Below are 20,266 nucleotides of genomic sequence, written 5' to 3' on the forward strand. Positions count from 1 at the left end.
CTGCTGCCTTGGTGTTTATACTGACCCTCTTGTGAGAGGGCTTTCAGAGCTCTCAGAGGCACAGGCAGCTTTCCCTTCATGAAAGGTGGGAACAGAGGTGGAGACTTCCGTGCTAACGTTTCTTTTCACCAGTGAGGCACATTCCACAAATACCAAAGTCACTCAATTTTCTCAATATTGGTAACACTTCATCTGTGTATGGATTTAACTGGTGTTGAGTCTTTCCTTCTCAGTGGTCAGAATTTCACCCTAGATCCTTCTCTAAGCTTTGCAGGGCACATAAAATACATACATTGCACTAAAATACACTAGACATATGCCTGGGAAAACAATCACACAGAATGTGAAGTTGAACCACAATACGATCTGTCACAAAAAGACATTGTCTACTTTATGGAAGAAACTGCTTCGTCTTGGTGCCTGGCATGGCTTGTCACCCTTCCTTGGTAGTTCTAGATTCTCCTCTGAAGAAAACTTTGATGGCTTATGTAAAGTCTGCTTTGCTGTATGTCTGTCAGACTCCTGGCTGCAGATTCTTGGGGGGGGTCCCATGTTTTGAAGTCTTTATTGTCAGTGTGACACTGATGGGGTTCCCAGTGGGCACATGCCCTTGAAAGATGAAAAAGTGCCAACCTTTCCTCCTCCCCTCTACCTCTCTACTGCCCCAAAGTACTGGGGTCAGCAGGATTTGATCTTGGAACCATAATACATCTTTCTTTATTATAACTTGAAGTTATCAAGAAGCTGTGACTAGGAGTAGTTACTGTACTTTGTCTTAATTAACAGAGTATACATGTCTTTCATGTTTGTATAATACATGTTTGTCTTGAGACTCTAATGAGAAGCCTTCATTTAGGTGTTTGTTGGGTCTTCTTTATAGCATTGCTCCAGCGAGATGCCTCTTGGACATCACAGATGCTCTTTCACAGAAAGAGAGCCCGCCTTGCTAGCTTGCTCATCCGTACCTCCATTCCCAGCTCTATAGCTAGGCTTTTTGGAGCTTAACTAAGAGTCATGCCGGTAAGTACCAGCCTCTAGTATACGTTGTGGGCATCTGTTAGAAGGTCTTACGTGAGTCGACCTCCTCCTTGAATGGCCAGCATATACAGGAAGCTCTTGTTAAGCATGGTATCCCATGCCTTCAAAAGTTTCCAAACAAGTGGAAACCACATAATCTATATTAGTTAGTGGGGGGAAATTTACAATTGTTCTTTGAGTTTTAAACTTTTCTGTCAAAGTACTGAAGGTTTTTATAGTCACTTATAAATGTATGCAGAGATGTAAAAAGTAAAAAAAATATTTAGTACAGTGTTGTTATAACTGCTAGAAATACTGAAAATTGAAGGGTTTTATTTCTTATAAAAAGCTGTGAATTTCAATGTGAGTGGTTCCTGCCTCCTTGCCCTTGCCCACATTGTGAGGAAATATCTCTGGTTTGTTTTGATTTACTGCCGTATTCCTCTCAGTTTGGACTAGTTTTATCTTTGTAGTTAAAACATTGAGAGATAATTTTGAGAGTTCTTTTACTGTGAAAGTTTTCAAAGTGCCATTTTTTTTTCCTTCCAGGAAAAATGGCCTCTTTTCATCATAAGCCTTTTCTTGCACACGTCAAAGTGGATCTTCACTATGTCCTTCTTTACAGGATGAGGCGTTACCTAGCAACCAAATGGTCACTCCCATGCTCGGCTCTCGGCTTCTGTTAACACAGATTCCAAGTTTACTTGTGCTGTTTTCATTATTTTATCCCTTCACTGTGCTTTTATGCTTTACAGCTCTCTGTTTCGATTATGCATTTTATAAAGATCTTGTGAGTTTACCATTGCAAATCAAGGTGGTAACGCTCCGATGGGCTTTGGTGGTTGTATGTAAGTTAAATAACAGATGTGGAACAATCTATCACCACAGACTTTGCAAGAAGCTACTGGGTTGTCCTCATGTCAGAAGGTGCATTTTATTTCAACCATAGTTTCTAGATCAAATACCTGGCAGAAAAGTTTATACTTTATTCAGTCATTCACAGTTAACTACAAATGGAGCTATGTTGTTAAGCCATTGGAGTTATAGTAGCCGAGACCTGTGCAGGTCACAAATTGACCTAGTAAACAATGCTTGGATCATATTTCTTCTATCTGTCCTAGGCATCTATAGTATTTTCAGGTATCTGCAAAGAAGGTACAGCACAGGGGTTCATCAAATGCCCATCCCTGGCCAGTATGCCTGTCACTAGCTTTAGGAAAGGCTGTACCATTAGCCTTGAGTCTATGCAGTGGGCACAGCCTGGAAACAGCCATTAATTAATGAGATGCAGTTTAATGCAGCAATACTGAGATGCATTGGTGTCACTAGCAAAAGTAACAGGGGCAGACAATGATCTGTGTGATGAGCCATGGTGGCGAAGAAGACAAATGTCAGACTACACATTGTCCTTCCTTCAAGGTGCCTAGTGCTTTTATAAATGAAAATTAACTCTTTATCACTGCTTTGGTCTTTATGTTCAGTTCAGGCCAATCTGATAACAGAAGTCTGGAAACTGCAGCTCATCTCTGGTACCTCCTTACTCTGCAGTCTACCACAGAGTCTCAGTTTTGTGATCTGCATCCTTTTCTTCCATTGTCTTTAAAGCCCTCCTCCCTCTCAAGGGCATGGTGCAAGCTTCTTGGCTTCTCCAGAGGTGACCTTAGTCTTAGATCTGAAGTAGCAGCAAAGAAAGGTGTGGGCTTGGTGACTTTGAAGCTCATTTAGACATCAACCTTTTTCTTTTAATAAAACCAGAATATGACTACCTATTTTTTCTTGTGCCTACTTAAGGACATCCTTCCTTTTGAGTGACAAAAGAAGATATATCATTTTATACAAGAGCACAGATTTGAGAGTCAGATAGGGCTGTATTGGAGGCTAGCCTTGGCCCCTAATGATGCTTACGGCCTTTCAGCGAACACCTCTGCTTTTCTCCACATAAATGGCTACATTAACTGGGCTAAAATAGCAATGCAATGTATGTATAGAATCTATCTCTGCCCGGGCCTATGCAAAATCTCTAATTTATGGGCACTACACACCAACGATCAATGAGTTAAAAATGACTGTAAAGGTCTTACATACATCAACTTGTTGGCTCCATACACCCAGTTCAGTTTACACAACTGAGTACAAGAAGAGCTCAGAATGTTCTTTCCCCAGTGTTCTTTCTATTTTAGATTCCAGTGTGCACCTAGCTCATTGTTCGTGGTTAATTCATCCTCCGTATCCAGCAGAGCTATTTCACTGCTCAATTTATCCACCTTTCTGTGAGTATGCGATGCTAATGTTACTGATTTATTTTTGCATATTCGTCATTATTAGAAGTCTACTCAGATCATTTAAAGATAAAGATGGGACTATAAAAACATGAGAAAAACGAGTAAGTAGTGTTTCCCCTTGGGTCTCTGTGATGTCTACGGGATCCTACCCTCCTGCCTGCATCCCCTCTGAACTGATCACCCATGATGATTTAGAACAATCTCATTTAGCTTTGTCTGGGAAATAGTTCCATTTTTGTTTGTTTGTTTGTTTTTGTTTTTCTGCATTCGTGTTGTTGATATGAGAGAAGCGTTGCCATGTCAATAATGTTTAAACATCAAATTCTCTCCCTCCCCACAGGCAACTGGGACCATGTATGAATGGAATTTAAGGCTGTAGAAAGAATTCTTTGTTTTTATCAAGGTCCTTTTTTGTTGTCTTCTTGAGTACATTCAGTTTTATTCAGGTTGAGGTCCTGTTTGGGTTCTGACCAATTTTATGACAGGAGATATGATGTGATTTATTGGCAGGCCTGGTCATGAAGCCTTCCTTCCAGGACATTGATACCATGAGTATACTCAATGTGTTAGTGTGTGCATGGGTTTCCTGGCCATCTACTGAAGCACGGGGGATTTCTCAGGGGCTGCATCCAGAAACTGAGCCTGTTTCCCCAGCAGTCATCCATTGTTCATTAGCTCCTTGGCTACTAGGAAGAAAACCATATTTTTAAATGAAAAACATGTAATATGAAATGGAATTATGACATGGAAGAGAACTGAACTACCAAGTTACCACATGGAAGAAAAACCATCACCCAGGCTAATCTGACTCTGGTTAAGAGAATAAGAAACGAAAGCAAGTGAATGTTTGAGCATGCAGGGCATATTTGTGACTGTCATGTAACTGACCTGGTGTCAAACAAAACACTTCTCCATTTAACTCATGAGAGTTTCGTGGAAATAAAGATGACACTCTGCTTATGTTCATATTTTTTAAGTAGATATTTTCTTCGTTTACAATTCAAATGCTATCCCGAAAGTCCCCTAGACCCTCCCCCACGTCTTGCTTCCCAGCCCACCCACTCCTGCTTCTTGGCCCTGGCATTCCCCTGTACTGGGGCATATAATCTTTGCAAGACCAAGGGCCTCTCCTCCCACTGATGGCCGACTAGGCCATCCTCTACTACATATGCAACTAGAGACACAAACTCTGGGGGTACTGGTTAGTTCATATTGTTGTTCCTCCTATAGAGTTGCAGAACCCTTTAGCTCCTTAGGTACTTTTTCTAGCTCCTTCATTGGGGGCCCTGTGTTCCATCCAATAGATGACTGTGAGCATCCACTTCTGTATTAGCCAGGCACTGGCATCAATGCAATGTGTGAATGTAGAGCATTATTTGTGGGAATGCTTATAAGTCTAAAAATCAAGAGACCAGATTCTGGCATGAGTCACAGGCTGGCCTCTCTCTTATCTGCAGCGCCGTCGTTTGTAAAATTGTACTCTAATCCTTGTCACGACTGCCTCTCCGGGTTACTGAAAGTTGCAAATGAAATCATGGATGTGTAAGAAGTTCGAAACTGTGAAGTTTTGCCAAGGAGAAGAGACTGTAATTACTAGAGAGGCTCTAATGTCCCTTGGGAATACCCTTTCCACACATCAGGGGATGCCATGCTGTGGTCCCCTTGTGTTAACTCTTCCTGAGAATGTAAGCTCAGCAAAGCATGAGCTCAAGCTGCCTGGATGCAATGCGGAATGCTTGGCAGGCATTTTCTGCCCAGAGCAGCTGCTGGGAGCCAAACATAAAGGTGCCTGTGTGAGTCTCAGCACAGAATGACTCTGGCAGGGTCGGGGGAGGAGCAAAGTTTTCCTCCCTCCTGATGACAAAGGTAAATAACTAGGAAAAGGTGAAAGGTCAGCTTCACTCTGCTCCCTCACAGAATCTGAAGAACCAGAGCACAGCTGCTGGCAACATACCCAACTCTTGTGATAAGTGTCAATAGGAACTGGTAGGCCCATCATTCTGATCCACTCCATATGAGGACTCGGAAACTCCCTGGGTAAATCCATTTTCTTTTTAACTCTTTCCTTTATATCTTATCAAACATCAACTAACAGATAATCTCGTGGCACAGGCTACAACAAAAGTTAATGCTGAGCTACATAGTCTCCCTCCCCCTGCCCTGTGTATGTGTGTACATACACATATACATGCATGTGTTGGTGTGTGAATGAGGAAGCTGACATGCAGTTTTAATAGCACAATGGAAACATAGCACGCAGTTCACAGAGAACTGAGGACCAAAGTGCCCTAAGCCTGCTTCCTGTATGGAGGAGGCTCTTTTCCTTGGAGGCCAGGATTTATGAACCACGTGTGCATACTCATTGTTCTTACTACACAACAGGCATTCTCCTAAGCACATCTTGAGTATTAGCTTATTAGTTATAAAACCTCATGACATAAATGTGATTGTCACCCTTCTTTTACAAAGGAGGAAATTGGGGTAGACACATATAAAGCTCTGGGACACAAAGACAAATGATAAAGCCAGGATTCAAACCTAGGCATCAGCTTCAACTATGCAGGCTCTAAACACTGAAGTCTGCTCCCTTGGAGGAAAAGGCATAGAATATAACATATGTGGTGACCTTTGCAGGTCCCCAAGGCCACTTATATCCTGGACAGAAAAGAGTTGGCCAATTAAACACACACACACACACACACACACCACACTTCTTGAACATTGTATTGTGTAGAGATATATATAACCATGTTGTGATTGTGACTTACAGAAATACAATGTAAATCCCACTAGCTAATTCTGCTCCTGGAAACTGCCTCCTTTAATGGGGTCTCAAACAGCCATTGAAGTAGGTACATCAGAGACCCCAGGGCTCATAACATGGGAAGCTAGCCCCAAGTGAACTCATTATCCATCACCTGACTGTAAAATAATAAACAAATAGGAAACCCTTAGGATGTGTGCTTTTAGTTTGGGGTGCTAAGGCTCATTAGCATATTTTCATAAATATTCATATTTTCAGCATACATACATTCATTGCTCATCACAGTGCTTCTATGCACCTCATTAATTATCAGTTGCCTTTAGGCCTCTACTTGAAGACCATCAAGTACTGTGTAATCAAGTGGAGCTGAGAAATTACTTTTGTGAGGAGTGTGGAAAAAGGAAAGTGTGAGATTAGCAATAAGAATGTGTTTCCCACCTTTCCTGCTGACTGGCCCCTTATTTGAAAATGCAGCAAGCATCAAACTGCAGCTAAGTCTCATGGAGACCGACCACTCCCTAGGCTCTTTGCTTCCACCTTCCAAATCAGGAGTTTTCTACAATCTTCTGTTTTTACTAAGTCAGAAGTGTAGCCCACAGACCACTCCTTTCTGGTTGAATTGGGGATGCCTTATTGAAAACCAGCACCTCCGCTTCAGCACAGGCCACTGAGTTATAATTTGTGCAGGAGAAGCCCTGATAAACTGGCTGCATGGACCAGTTTACACTCATCAACTAAGAGTCCTTTTCATTCTCAAAAATAGTATGGCTATGTGTGTGTGTTTCTGTTCATATATGTGTTAATATATGTATTACAATACACAATACACACATACACACACACACTTATACACACACATATATATGCACACACATATATATATATATGTATGTGTGTGTATACATATATGTATACATATATGTGTATACATATATGTATACACACACACACACACACAGATACACACATATACATGCATCTTTGGGGAGTAGTATGCTTGCTTGTGTAGGTATACGTGGAAACCAGAGGCTGACTTTGGACTGTGTTCCTCAGTGGTTTCCCCACCTTGGATTTTGAGCCTTGGTCTCTCTGCATATTGCAGTTCCGAGTCAACTGGTTGGCCACTGAGGCTCCAGGACCTACCTGTCTCTGAACTCTCAAGTTAGGGTTCTGGGCATGTGCTCTCATACCTGGATTTTCTACATGTTTGCTGGGGACCCAGACTCACTTTACCCAATGTGTCACCTCCCCTCTCCCGTAGTATGGCTTTAATAATGGACAAAGGGAAGTGTGCTCTGTGGGTGGGATTTTATCACATGCCTCTGTTGATTCTTACATGTGTTAACATTTGAAAACAAATGATATTACAATTATAGCTGGATTGGATGAAGGAAGACTTGGTGATAATGAATTTGATAAGGACACAAAGCACTATTAGCTGCTATTTATCAAAATAATTCTTACAAATATCAGAAGAATTCTGCAAAGGAAAACTTGCAAAGTATGTTTCTGCAACTAGTATTATTAGGCCAACTTCCATGAAATCTTGCAAACAATCACAAAAGAGGAGGAATCCCCTGAAGACAGGTGGACCTGCATACAATGCCCTGAGTTATTTCAGGACAGTGTCCCCGAGAGGTTGCCATTGTAATGGCTGGTTTTGTCAACTTGACACAGGCTGGAGTTATCACAGAGAAAGGAGCTTCAATTGGGGAAGTGCCTCCATGAGATCCAGCTGTGGGGCATTTTCTCAATTAGTGATCAAGGTGAGAGGGGCCCTTGTGGGTGGGACCATCTCTGGGCTGGTAGTCTTGGGTTCTATAAGAGAGCAGGCTGAGCAAACCAGGGGAGGCAAGCCAGTAAAGAACATCCCTCCATGGCCTCTGCATTAGCTCCTGCTTCCTGACCTGCTTGAGTTCCTGTCCTGACTTCCTTTGGTGATGAACAGCAGTATGGAAGTGTAAGCCGAATAAACCCTTTCCTGCGCAACTTGCTTCTTGGTCATGATGTTTATGCAGGAATAGAAACCCTGACTAAGACAGCCATCAATGGCCCTCCTAGAACTGTCTACAGTGCTCAGAGTTGGAAACAGAAAACAGAACCTGACAGCCTCTGGACCACAGCCTCCCACAGGTGTGCTCTCTCTGGGCAGTGATATGTACATTTTGTGTTACTGGCAGACTTTTAAAAGCTAAGGGATTTCATGATTAAAGCCAAACGTGATATTTCTGTCTTCTCTTAAAAACTCGGAGGGGTGAACAGGAGAGGATTTGGTTTCTACTAGGCAGGAGTTGATGGCTAAGGAGTAGCCACTATTTTTGGAATGACCTGAGTTTCTATGTAACCGCCAAAGCAGTCTACTGTTTTTCATGGCCTGTCTGGCCATGGTCACGATGCTTCTTCTCCTATGAGACTTGGAAGTTCCAAACTTGGCTGCACATGGGAAAGGTGCTGGAGAAGAGGAAAAGAGAGGGAATGGGAGGGGAGTGGAAGAGAGGAGAGGAAAAGAGGATGGGGCAGGGAGGAGTTGAGAGAAGAGGCAAGGAGGAGAGGGGAGGGAAGGGAAAACAAGTGGAGGACAGGAAAAGGTTGTAGAGGAAGGGAAGGGAAAGGAAAATTGAGGAAGGAGGAGAAGAAAAAGAAAGAAGGACAGAAGAGCAGAGGTGGCAGGAAGAGAAGAGGAAAGGTGAGAAAAAACAAAAGAAGGGGGGAATGTAAGAAGGAAAAAAAAAAGAGAAGGTGAGTCTGGGCCTATTGTGGAAGGTGGCTGTAGAGCCCCTACGATGAGGCCCCATGGTTCCCAAGCTGCCCTGGTGATTTTGTGTCAGAGGGTGTGAGAGCCAAAGCTTCCTCTAGAGTTAGCTGAACTTTCCAGAAGCTGCCTCAGCAGAGGATCTGAGAGCAAATCCCAGAAGTGTTCTGAGCTGTTTGAGGACTCGCCTGCTATGGTCTCAGTTGGGAGTCTTCTCTCAGCTCGTCTTGAGACACCACCCTGCGAACTCCGCTCAAGTTGGCTGGGGTAGAGCCAGGCTCTTCGTATTGAAATTCCCTAAGACGTTTGGAAGCAGGCAGAGCAGAAGGGCTGCTTGCTCTGAACTTTTCTCCTGTGCTTCCTCTCCGTGCAGGGGGGATCAAGGCAAGCCCAGGCAATTCAGTCATCTCGGGCCCCAAAGAAGGAAAGTCAAGGTTATTGGCACCAAACACTCCTGGAGACGGCTCAGTAGGCACCGTCTGTGGAAAGCATGCTTGGCATTTGGAAAGACCTTCTCCCTGTCTCTTCAAGCTTGTGACTACTGCAAACAGCTGGTCGCCTTGTGATGAGCTGCCATGTCTCTGACATTAAGAGTAAGGTACGTGTCTGAATCATGGGTAACTCTTCCATCGCTGCTCATTTGATGCCATTTTGAAATTTCAAAAAAGCTGTCTCTTGTCACAATAAAATCGTGCAGATAGAAACTGATCAGTATAAAGGACACAGGCTTTTTCTGACTTTGATTTAATTTGCTATAAGTGGCTCAAAGTCCTGGCGGGCGTCTTATTTTTACAGTCCAAATATTGGTGAGGAACAGAGCTAGGAAATGAAGAAATTCCGAGATCAATGGAATAACATGCATCTAGAAGGTGAAAGTTAAATATCTTTCACTTTTTTTTTTCTGTGAGGCGCTGGTGTCTTAGTGGTCAGCTTGGAGTCATGTCAAGTCACAGGCTGCTCCATCCACATTCCCAGGATATGTCATGAGGACTCTGGAGGTCCCTTGGAAGTGTGTAGAAGGTCTTAGTCCTAAAAGCTCAGCTTGCATTCTAGTTCTAAGAAGGCCTCTCTGGCTGTTTTCTCTCAGAATTTTCATGTGCAAATAGCAACGATGATCATGCTGTCTTGCCTTTAGCAGTGGTTCTCAACCTCCCCTATGCTGAAAGCCTCAGGTTTTGGTGACCCCAGCCATAAAAGTATCTCATTGCTACTTTGCAAATGTAATTTTACTATTGTTATGAATTGTAAATATCAGATATGCAACTCCAAAGGGGTCATGGCCCACAGGCTGAGAAGTACTGCTTTAGGACAAGCCACTGTGTAGCAAGCCTCCTGGGAGACATTTACATACCATACATTAATTCCTCCTGTCCAGTATCATCTCTGCCCTCTGACTGTCCCAGTCTTGTAGGCTTCTTTGGTTTTCCTGATAAGCGTCTTTTCAATCCTCAGGCTCTGCAGCTTATCCTCTCTGACTGAAATGTTTTCTCTGGTTTGCATACATTTTCCTCCTTGTTTTATTTAGCGCTATGCCTCTTAAGTTACCTTTTAAAACCTCAGTGGCTGGGCTACTCTCTTAAGAACACATTCTATTATATAGCCTGAGTAGGCCTAATCCTCTCTTGAGCTGCATATGAATCCTGGTGTGTTCTGACACAGCTGTTTGTAGGCATGCCTTTCAGTAGCACCACAGTGCTAGAGCCACAGCTTAGAACTAACAACCACCATTAGATCCTGGCTCTCACTCTCTCACAGTTCAAATGAAATGACTCTGATCTTCACCATCAAAATATTGGTGAGGAGTGGAGCAGGTAATGAAATTCCTACCTGAGAAAGTTAATGAAACTCTCTTTCTCCACTATCTTTTTTTTTTTTTTCTCCAGCCCTAGAATTAAACTAATAGCTTTGGAATATGCTAAGCAAGGGCTGCACCTGAGCTTGGCCCCAGCCCCATTACCTATCTTTAAGTCGAGAACACTACTTTACCCAACGGGTATGTTATATGATTGGCAGCAAGACGTGCAAGGAGCTATCTTTAGCAGTTACATATACAAATTATTTTACTGAGGCCAAGGATTTTAACATTTTATTCACTAATTTATTCCCCTTATATATACTTTTTCTTAGCACCTATTGCTGCTTAAAAATATTGGATAAATTCATTGATGATACTAACCCAAAAATCATTACATCAATGACTACAGGAGATATACTTTTATGAAAGAAAAGGATATATAAATAAATATTCCTTCTCCCTTGTGTGTTTGCAGTTATATCAAGTTGGGAGAGCATTTGTCTGTAGTTAGGGTAAGATTTTATATTATTTATCCCTAAAATAGATAAAAAATAAAACTATTTTGTTCAATTTCTCAAAAATCCTACTGTAGAAGGATGGTATGGAATTACTGCCTCACATGTGACAGCTAAAATCAGACCAAACAACAAGACAGACAGACAGGATATATGAAGCACTGTCTTTGCAGATATCAGATAAAGGCAACGAGCAATGCGAATGTCAGAAGCATGGTTCCTTGAGTTCCTAACTTGCTGACTGGAGAGCTTTTAGGCTGCAGTGTAGAGAAGGCTTCCTGGTACAGTCCAGCGTTCTAGCATGAGTGTACAGGGCTAGCTACTTGCAGAGGCCAAAGTAGAATGTTTTGAGACAGAGCGCAAGAGAGGAGAGAGAGCTCCTGTGGACGAGAACTCCAGACCTGGAAGAAGATCCCTTGAGCGTTCATCTGGATGTCTTATGACATGACTTCAGACTGGAGAACGAGCCGCCTTAAACGCATCAGATGACTGCCATCAACTCTCACTCAAGGGTAGACAGAGCTCTGACTCTCAGCTGTCTGAGAGGAAGCTTCACACTGTGGAGAGTCTTCGGGGATTCAGAAGTGATGTGTCTCAGTAAGGAGGCACAGTAGGCTCCGCGAGTAAATAATTGCTGCTCTAATTCCCACTAAGGCATCTCAAGACCAGGACTTCAGAGAATTCAACCGTCGCTAAAAATTAACTACTTCGAAGAAGGAGGCATTAAGACACTTTATGAATAACTCAAAACAAATCATGGATCTTAATGCAAGACTTGAAATCCTGAAACTTCTAGAATAATATATAGGAACAATCTGTTATAACCCTAGTTTGGGGAAAGATGAACCAGATATATCACCAATAGTGTGATCAATAAAAATAAAGCATAATTAATTTGAACTTTATTATAATAAGGAACTTCTAGTCCCTGAAAGTCACTGTTGGCACTGAGAAAAATGTTGTGAAAATTTGGTGTTTTAAAGAACATATGTCCACATTAGGTAAAGGATACTTAAATCTCAATGATAAGAAAAAAAGTATAATTAAAATAGACAAAATGTTTGAACAGCTACTTTATCCTAGGAGATAAGATGAAAAGCAGGGATACAGAAAGACTCTCAATGCAGTTGGACATAAAGGGCATAAAGTAAATGCTACATGTGTCTGAAATTGTCCCAAATTGAAAATACCGCACCAAATGTTGGTGTGGTTGTAGAAAACCTAGAAAGCCCTCACCTGAAGCAAGAAATTGCTAATCCTCTCTGAACTTCCCCTGCGGTGCATACTTCTCGATACCACCCACAAAAATGCTCTGGATTCTCGAATGAAAGATGGACAGGCAGGCAGACCGACCGACCAACCAATACACACACACACACACACACACAGAGAGAGAGAGAGAGAGAGAGAGAATGAGAGAGAGAGAAAGAGAGAGAGAGAGAGAGAGAGAGAACACATCCTTATGTTTAGTATGTTCTAAGCAGCTCAAAGGCTCGGCCATTCTTGCTACCCCAGACCCAATCGGGGAAGTGGTCCCTGAGGCTGCCTCCCTGATTCTTACATGGCTGCAGGCTTTCTCTCCTGCTCCCTCAAGTCTGATCTCTCTGCTTCCCCTATCAACACTCCTTCTTTCCTACTTCCTTGCCCATGGAAATCTAAAGTCCCGCCTCCGTCTCCCTGCCCAGCATTAGGCTGTGGCCACTTTATTTTACCAAAGCCAACTTGGGACAGGGAACTTCAGTGTGTTACAGACAGACATGCCAGTTCCCATGTAATTTTGGGAGCCGAATTAACACAAGTAGCATTAGAACCAATCCGCAACTGAAATGGAAGGTGCTTAGCTGCTTTGGTACTGATTTCCTAGCTTCTTGACCTAGGATCCAGTATCTCACTGTTCACACCTCCTGGCTTTGGATCCTCTGTGTCAAACATATTCCCTGACTGATTTACCTTTTCTCTGTGACCAAGAAAGGGGTAGGAGAAACTATTCATAACTTTCTACGCATAATCTTAGCAGACAATGCGAATCTTTATTAAGTTAAGAAAAATAGTTTAAATCTCATTGGTTCTGTTGGTCACAAGTGATGTCTCCAATTAACTAGGCCCAGGGAAATGGCAGTTTTCCTGACTTGACATTACCTTATTTCTAAACCTAGTGGAAGAAAAAACAACAACAACAAAAAACTACACTCAAAACATAACCAGTGCAAGTGTGGAGATGAGATTTACCAGGAAAATTGGGGTTTGACTCCACACGTCTCAGAGAACTGCAGAACATAAACTCAAAACCAAACATAATAGAATACACAAATTCATTTTCTGACAAAATGCCACTAAATTCATAATCCCTAGCTGCACCATAACTACCCTTTGAGTATTACCCAGACTAACAGATATGGAAGTGGATGGGCCTGGTCAGTGTTATGGCTATCCTAGCAATATTTTAGATAATACATGTATTTTTAAATGCTGTGATCTAGTATATATTAGACATAACAACACTTGCTTTATTGCACAATTCAAACATTTTTCATAGGCAAAAAACCCCATTTAATCTTATAATTCCAAACTACCTTTGATGTTTATTTTGACAAGATTATGGAATGCAAGAAAGCAGAATGTGTAGAGATGAAAGTGACCACAGGAAAGAAATCCAAACAACTGCTTTGTGATATTTTTTATTGATCTCGTTCCATGCACTGAGCACCTGTGTTCATTGTTTGTTGTTGTTGGCCAGTGTGGAAGACATCTTCCATTTGATCATGAACTGTCAGCAAAAAAAAAAAAAAAAATCCAGTACTCCTTAATGCATCTGTATACATAGGGTACACACATATGCTTACACACAGACACACAACACAGAGACTCGTAGACACACTCACAGCTGAAGATCAACACAGGTGCATCTGTATTTTCTGGGATGTCTTGATCTCACTAGATAGAATAAAGATGAAATCAGGAAAGCTAATCCTTAGAAAGCTTTACTTTAAACTCTTCCTTTTCATCCATCATAACCAGAAATAAATCAGTATCTATTTATTTATTGTCTAAAATGATTTTCCTTCTCAAAGCTCAGCAGCGGGAGAGCACAGGATGACAGCATCCTCTCTTTCCTCCAGCAGGAGGGTCACAGGGTCACAGGTATGAACCATGGCGGGGAAGCTTTTCTTCCTTCCCTTAAGACCTTGCAGGAGTTTCTGTTCTTCACTCTTTGTTTTGCAAACGGGAAGCTTCTGTGCAGTTTCTCAGGAGGAAGGTCACATTGCAGAGCTGGAAGTGCGGAGGGAACTGGAAGCTGCACCAGGACAGAAATTGACCTGCACTCTGGATGCAAGATGTGGTAGAAGATTTATTTCTCCTTTTTTTTTATTAGGTATTTTCCTCATTTACATTTCCAATGCTATCCAAAAAGTCCCCAATACACTCCCCCCCACTCCCCTACCCACCCACTCCTACTTTTTGGCCCTGGTGTTCCCCTGTACTGGGGCATATAAAGTTTGCAAGTCCAATGGGCCTCTCTTTCCAGTGATGGCCAACTAGGCCATCTTTTGATACATATGCAGCTAGAGACAAGAGCTCCGGGGTACTGGTTAGTTCATATTGTTGTTCCACCTATAGGGTTGCAGATCCCTTTAGCTCCTTGGATACTTTCTCTAGCTCCTCCATTGGGGGCCCTGTGATCCATCCAATAGCTGACTGTGAGCATCCACTTCTGTGTTTGCTAGGCCCCGGCATTGTCTCACAAGAGACAGCTATATCTGGGTCCTTTCAACAAAATCTTGCTAGTGTATGCAATGGTGTCAGCATTTGGAAGCTGATTATGGGATGGATCCCTGGATATGGCAGTCTTTAGATGGTCCATCCTTTCATCACAGCTCCAAACTTTATCTCTGTAACTCTTTCCATGGGTGTTTTGTTCCCAATTCTAAGAAGGGGCACAGTGTCCACACTTTGGTCTTAGTTCTTCTTGAGTTTCATGCGTTTAACAAATTGCATCTTATATCTTGGGTATCCTAAGTTTTTGGGCTAATATCCACTTATCAGTGAGTACATATTGTGTGAGTTCCTTTGTGACTGTGTTACCTCACTCAGGATGATGCCTTCCAGGTCCAACCATTTGCCTAGGAATTTCATAAATTCATTCCTTTTAATAGCTGAGTAGTGTTCCATTGTGTAAATGTACCACATTTTCTGTATCCATTCCTCTGTTGAGGGGCATCTGGGTTCTTTCCAGCTTCTGGCTATTATAAATAAGGCTGCTATGAACATAGTGGAGCATGTGTCCTTCTTACCGGTTGGAACATTTTCTGGACATATGCGCTATCAATGTCCCCTTTGAAAGGAACCTTCATTCCAGTCACAAAGGAGAGTGGAATAGAATTGTGACTGTCCAACCAGTTCTTTGTCCTGTGGTAAGCAAGGGTATGTTGGCTGCCAAGAATAAACACAGGTTGGTCACGGGAAACTGATGTTACAAGGCCTATTGCTCTGTAAAGAAAGGTGGATCGTCAGAAGGGCTCAGAACCTTTTCCAGACAGGATTTAAACCTGTGTGCACTATCAAGAGTATTTAACATCATTTTTAATTTTCCTTATCAAAAGGGCCATTGACCTACTTGACTGTTACCCTTACAGATAAATTAATTCATGAAGCTCCTAGAAAGCTCACGTTCCCCAGTGCCTGGATCCTTGCATACCTGGCTCCAGGAGATGGCACCGGCCCACTGAATGCTCCCTAAGGAATCTGCATTAAGTGCATTGGACCTTAGGGACTATATAGTCAGATGGCGATATGGACTGAAGTCAGATGGTCACAATGTGTTAGAGCTGTATAAAGCTCATAAGGCCCCTGGCAGATGCGGATGCTGAATGTGGACTCTATTTCTGATTTGCCCGTTTTACCCTCCCAAAGGCACAATTGTCCTTTGTAGGCTTTTCATGGTATCTGTGGGTTTTAGGCTACCCAGGCTGCCATAACAAAACACCACTGGCTCCCAGCAATCATTTGTTTCATCCTGGTCTGGGGTCTGAATGTTGACATCATCAGCTTTGAGCAGTGGTGTCTTTCTGGCTTATAGGCAGCCACGTGTGTTCACTTTATACTTACATGGCAGGGGCAGGATAGAAGTAATCATTTTGATGCCCCATTGTCTTATTATAAAGGTAATGATTACATCAAGAAACCTCACCCTCAAGAGCCAATCTAATCCCACTCATCACTCAAAGGCCCCATTTCCAGATACTATTACACTGGGATGGGAATTCACTAGATGGACCTAGGAACCCCAGTAGTCTCCAGCACTGCATTCTTGCTTGTTATTCCTATAATAAGCTGCTTGCTGAGTTAATGTGGGTAGATTTCTGTGCTGTGATTGACAGGCCACCATCACAGGCCTCCATTGGGCCTTAGAGTATGTAAAGTACTTTAATAAGCACTAGTTTTGCTTCTCACAGTAAGTTTATGAGATAGGAGGATACTTTTTATTATTAATATTATTTTTATTAGAATATCTAACATGAGATCTACCCTCCAATATTGGTAATTAATGGTATGGTGTTGTAATCAGGTTCCCATAATGCATCCATTGTATTGTGAAACTTATACCTGTTGAACAGGGGTCTGGAGAAAATAATTTTGAAGGAAGATAATCAAATTGTCGTGGTTCAATTATCACACAAAAAGTCAGTGGTAGGTTTGGATCTCAACCTAGGATTTAAAAGAGAACACTGTCATATCTATAGCTGACATTTTCCCCTCCCCTCATATTTGGTCACATAGCTTTAGCTAAAGCCTAAGAAGGGTGAAAAATCTTGGCTTAGATAGCATGCTTTTGGCACAGGGTTTCTGACAAGACACTCCACTGCTAGCTATTAGCCTCTCTGGCTTTTGTTCTGCTATCCCAAAGGGTTTTTGCTCTCTTGTCATGGTTCAAGATGCACAATTTCTGTGCCATATTTGAAGAAAGAGAGGAGAAAATGGGAGGTAGGAAAGGGGCAAACCTACCTTTAAGGATGTCTGCTTCAAGTCACACAAATAAGTTCCTAGTGTAACACATCTACCCCAGTGCATTCACCTGAACTTAGTTCCCACCACCAATGAAGGCTCAGCTCAGATTCCCCATGGATCATTTAATGAATTGATGCCATTGGCTGTGGCCAGCTGTGCAAGACCAACAGTAAATTTCTTCTATTGTGAATTATTAGCTTTGTTCTCATGTGTTAAGCGTCTGATGATCTGATATTTCCTGAAAATGATCAATTTATCATTTTCAGGAAATAACAGATTGGAGTTCACAATTAGACAACTTGGCCTATACACATCAAAATCTTTGGCCTCTGTCATTTTGAAAATGCACATTAGTATACTAATCATCTCAGCTAAATCAGGCTCTACTTCACTAGCAGGAATAAGATTGCCAGTCTCTCTGATAATTCTCCAGGCCAATGAATTTCAACATGGAGTGACCGAGTTCTGTAATACCAGGCTTTCCCATTGCATGGCTTTCCTCCCTCATGAGTGAAACCTAAAACCTCCGAATTTCTTGGGTGTTTTTGAAGATGTGCTAGAACCGTAGGTTTCTATCTTAGAGTCAAGAATGTTGAAAACAGTTCTGTCTCTGATGTCACTTTCTTTTTAGATAAGTTTAACATCATGTGCTCTAAAATTTCCACTAAGAGTCTCAATCTGGAGTTGAACACACTGGATGGTGTCACGCATCATCTAAGGGATGGTCAGTCTAAGAAATGACTTAGGTGAGACCATCAGGAAGGCTGAGAAATAGAGCCCTGGAAGGGAACTTTGTAGTTCTCTCTGGGAGAGCTGAGACTATAATTCAAGACTCATAGGCTGATACCTTTTACTACCTGGCTTCTGCCCTTCCAGTAACCTCCCTATAAGAAACGCTCTCTGGGCTGACAAGGTGGCTCAGTAGTTAAAGCACTTGTTGCTCTTATAGAAGACCTAGGCTTGGTTCCCAGAATCTATATGATGCCTTACAACCACCCTAACTCCAGTTCCAGAAGGTCCGTTTCCTTCCTCTGACTTCCACAGGCTCTAAGCATACATGGTGAAAATACACACATGTAGACAATACATTCTTCATACACATAAAATTAAGTAAGAGAATTAAATAATAATTAGATGAAAGTAGAGCTAACCTTATAAGAACCAGTGGGCATCTAAGCATCCCAGGACCCTCAAGTGAAACTCAACATACTTTGGCCTGGTTACTCTAGCTGCAGTTCATATCTGTGGAGGACCAGGGATGTATATGTGTCTCCTGTGCTATCAAGTTTGGCCCAGGAGATTTCAATCTCTTTGCTGGAGGCAGTGGTAAAAATTGTGACATGTGGTTGGGCTGGGCTGGAATTGTATCTCATCTCTTCTCCCTAAGGCCAACACAAAGTTATCAGTCTGCTTTCTTACTGCTGTCTGAGCCAACCAAGCTCCTCTATATCAGAAGCCCAGGGGTGGATTTGGAATAATTGATCATCTTGGGGAAGCCCCTTTATTGATTTTTACAACCTTCAGAAATAAATATGGTAAGAATTCTGTGTGATGGATGTGGATGCAAATGCCAAGGAAAACCATAAAGGTTTGACACTTATTAAAAAGTGTTGCCAGAAAGTGTGAGTGATTATTTTAATATTGGCTCTGCATGACACATATCTGCCCGCTTCTCCCTAATTTCCCCACAGATGGGCCACTGTGCTTGCTATGTCCTTATGTGGCAAATGAGAAACGGTGTTTGGAATTAAGCTTTGAAGAAAGAATTGCGATTGTTTTAATTATGAGCCATCCAGTATGTTTCTCAAGTTAGAGAGCCTTGTGGGCACTGTAGGATTAGGATGACAATTCGGCATGGAACTGAGAGCCAAAGCAGGGAACGTGGACATTGGTACCAATGCTCAGTTTCTAGGGGCAGTGTATTTTGCTATTAATTATTTTTAGATGCTAAGTAGCTTCAAGACTTTTAGCTACATACAACTGGAGAAATATAATGGGACTCCTCTGATCAAAGCTCCAGCCTTTTACTCCAGAAGATGCTGTTAGTGTCCATGTGGAAGGAGACCTTGAAGTCTGTTGGATAAATAACCTACATGTGAAATCCTGTTCAGTTATGATTAGACTACATCAGACTTCCTAACATATGTGCCAAATCCACTAGCCACTGGGATTCTGCCATAACTGGTGATGAAGACTGGGCTGTTCAGCATGGCTTTGGTGATCTCTGACTGTTCTCCTTGTATCTCACTAGACACACAGAGATCCTATCTTCTTTTACTGGCTCACACACTTGCTTCCACAGACAGTGCTGCAAAGGTGACCTTTGACCTGTCTTCTAGACAGACTTGCAGAGATTAGAGGACATTTTTAGAAACTATAGGATAAAGCAAAAGGGGATTTGTTTTTCTAGATTTACAAAATGAACAGTTGGCCTCTCAATAAAATTTAATATTGAAATGGACCACAAAAATGTTTTCTAATATAAGTATCAATATGCTGCATGAAGTATTTAGAATGTACCATTTAGAATTTTGTTGTTCATCTGGAGTTCAAGTGTGTCCTATATTTTCCTGGCAAACATGGAGGTGTGTTATTAATTCCTGATTGGTCTACTCCCTTACTGTAGCTTGGCTAATTATACTTACTTGGTGAAAAGTCTAAGATTCCCTTCCATATCTTCAGTATCCACCTGGCTCTAGAAACTCTACTTGGTCACCTTCAAGGACCTAGCTTGTCCCAGTCACAGAATCTTATCTTTCGCTCTAGTCTTCCCAAGCCTAAGCTCTGAACACTGTTTTCATAACATTAAATTCAGTAGAATCCTTTGGCTGTCTGCGTCCTAATACAGGAAGCACAGCTGGGTACAAGGACCACAGCTGGATAGTCCCTCAACAGATGTCTTAGGACAGAGCAGCCCAATTTGCACCTCACTTTGCTCACTCTCTGTGGCAACTACTCCATTTGAGGGTGGGTCCAGTGGCCAGCCTTGCAGAATATTAACATGTGTTACAGAATGTGAAATGGAGTATTACAGAGGAAAATGGCCATCCAAGGAGCCTATCTAGGCTGAATTGCAACATGAGTTCTAGAAACTTAAGACATGTTAGTATTTGTGCATATATGAATGCATGTATA

The 20,266-nt window shown here is 42.1% G+C and overlaps 1 pseudogene; it reads left to right on the forward strand.

The window, feature by feature from the left end:
• The first annotated feature begins 1,014 nt into the window (after positions 1 to 1,014).
• LOC110285336 (centromere protein T pseudogene) overlaps positions 1,015 to 20,266 on the forward strand; it is a 31,696-nt pseudogene continuing 12,444 nt past the window's right edge.

The sequence above is a fragment of the Mus caroli genome, unplaced genomic scaffold (assembly GCF_978045245.1).
Source record: "Mus caroli unplaced genomic scaffold, Mus_caroli_1 scaffold_20, whole genome shotgun sequence".
NCBI classification, from domain to species: Eukaryota; Metazoa; Chordata; class Mammalia; order Rodentia; family Muridae; genus Mus; species Mus caroli.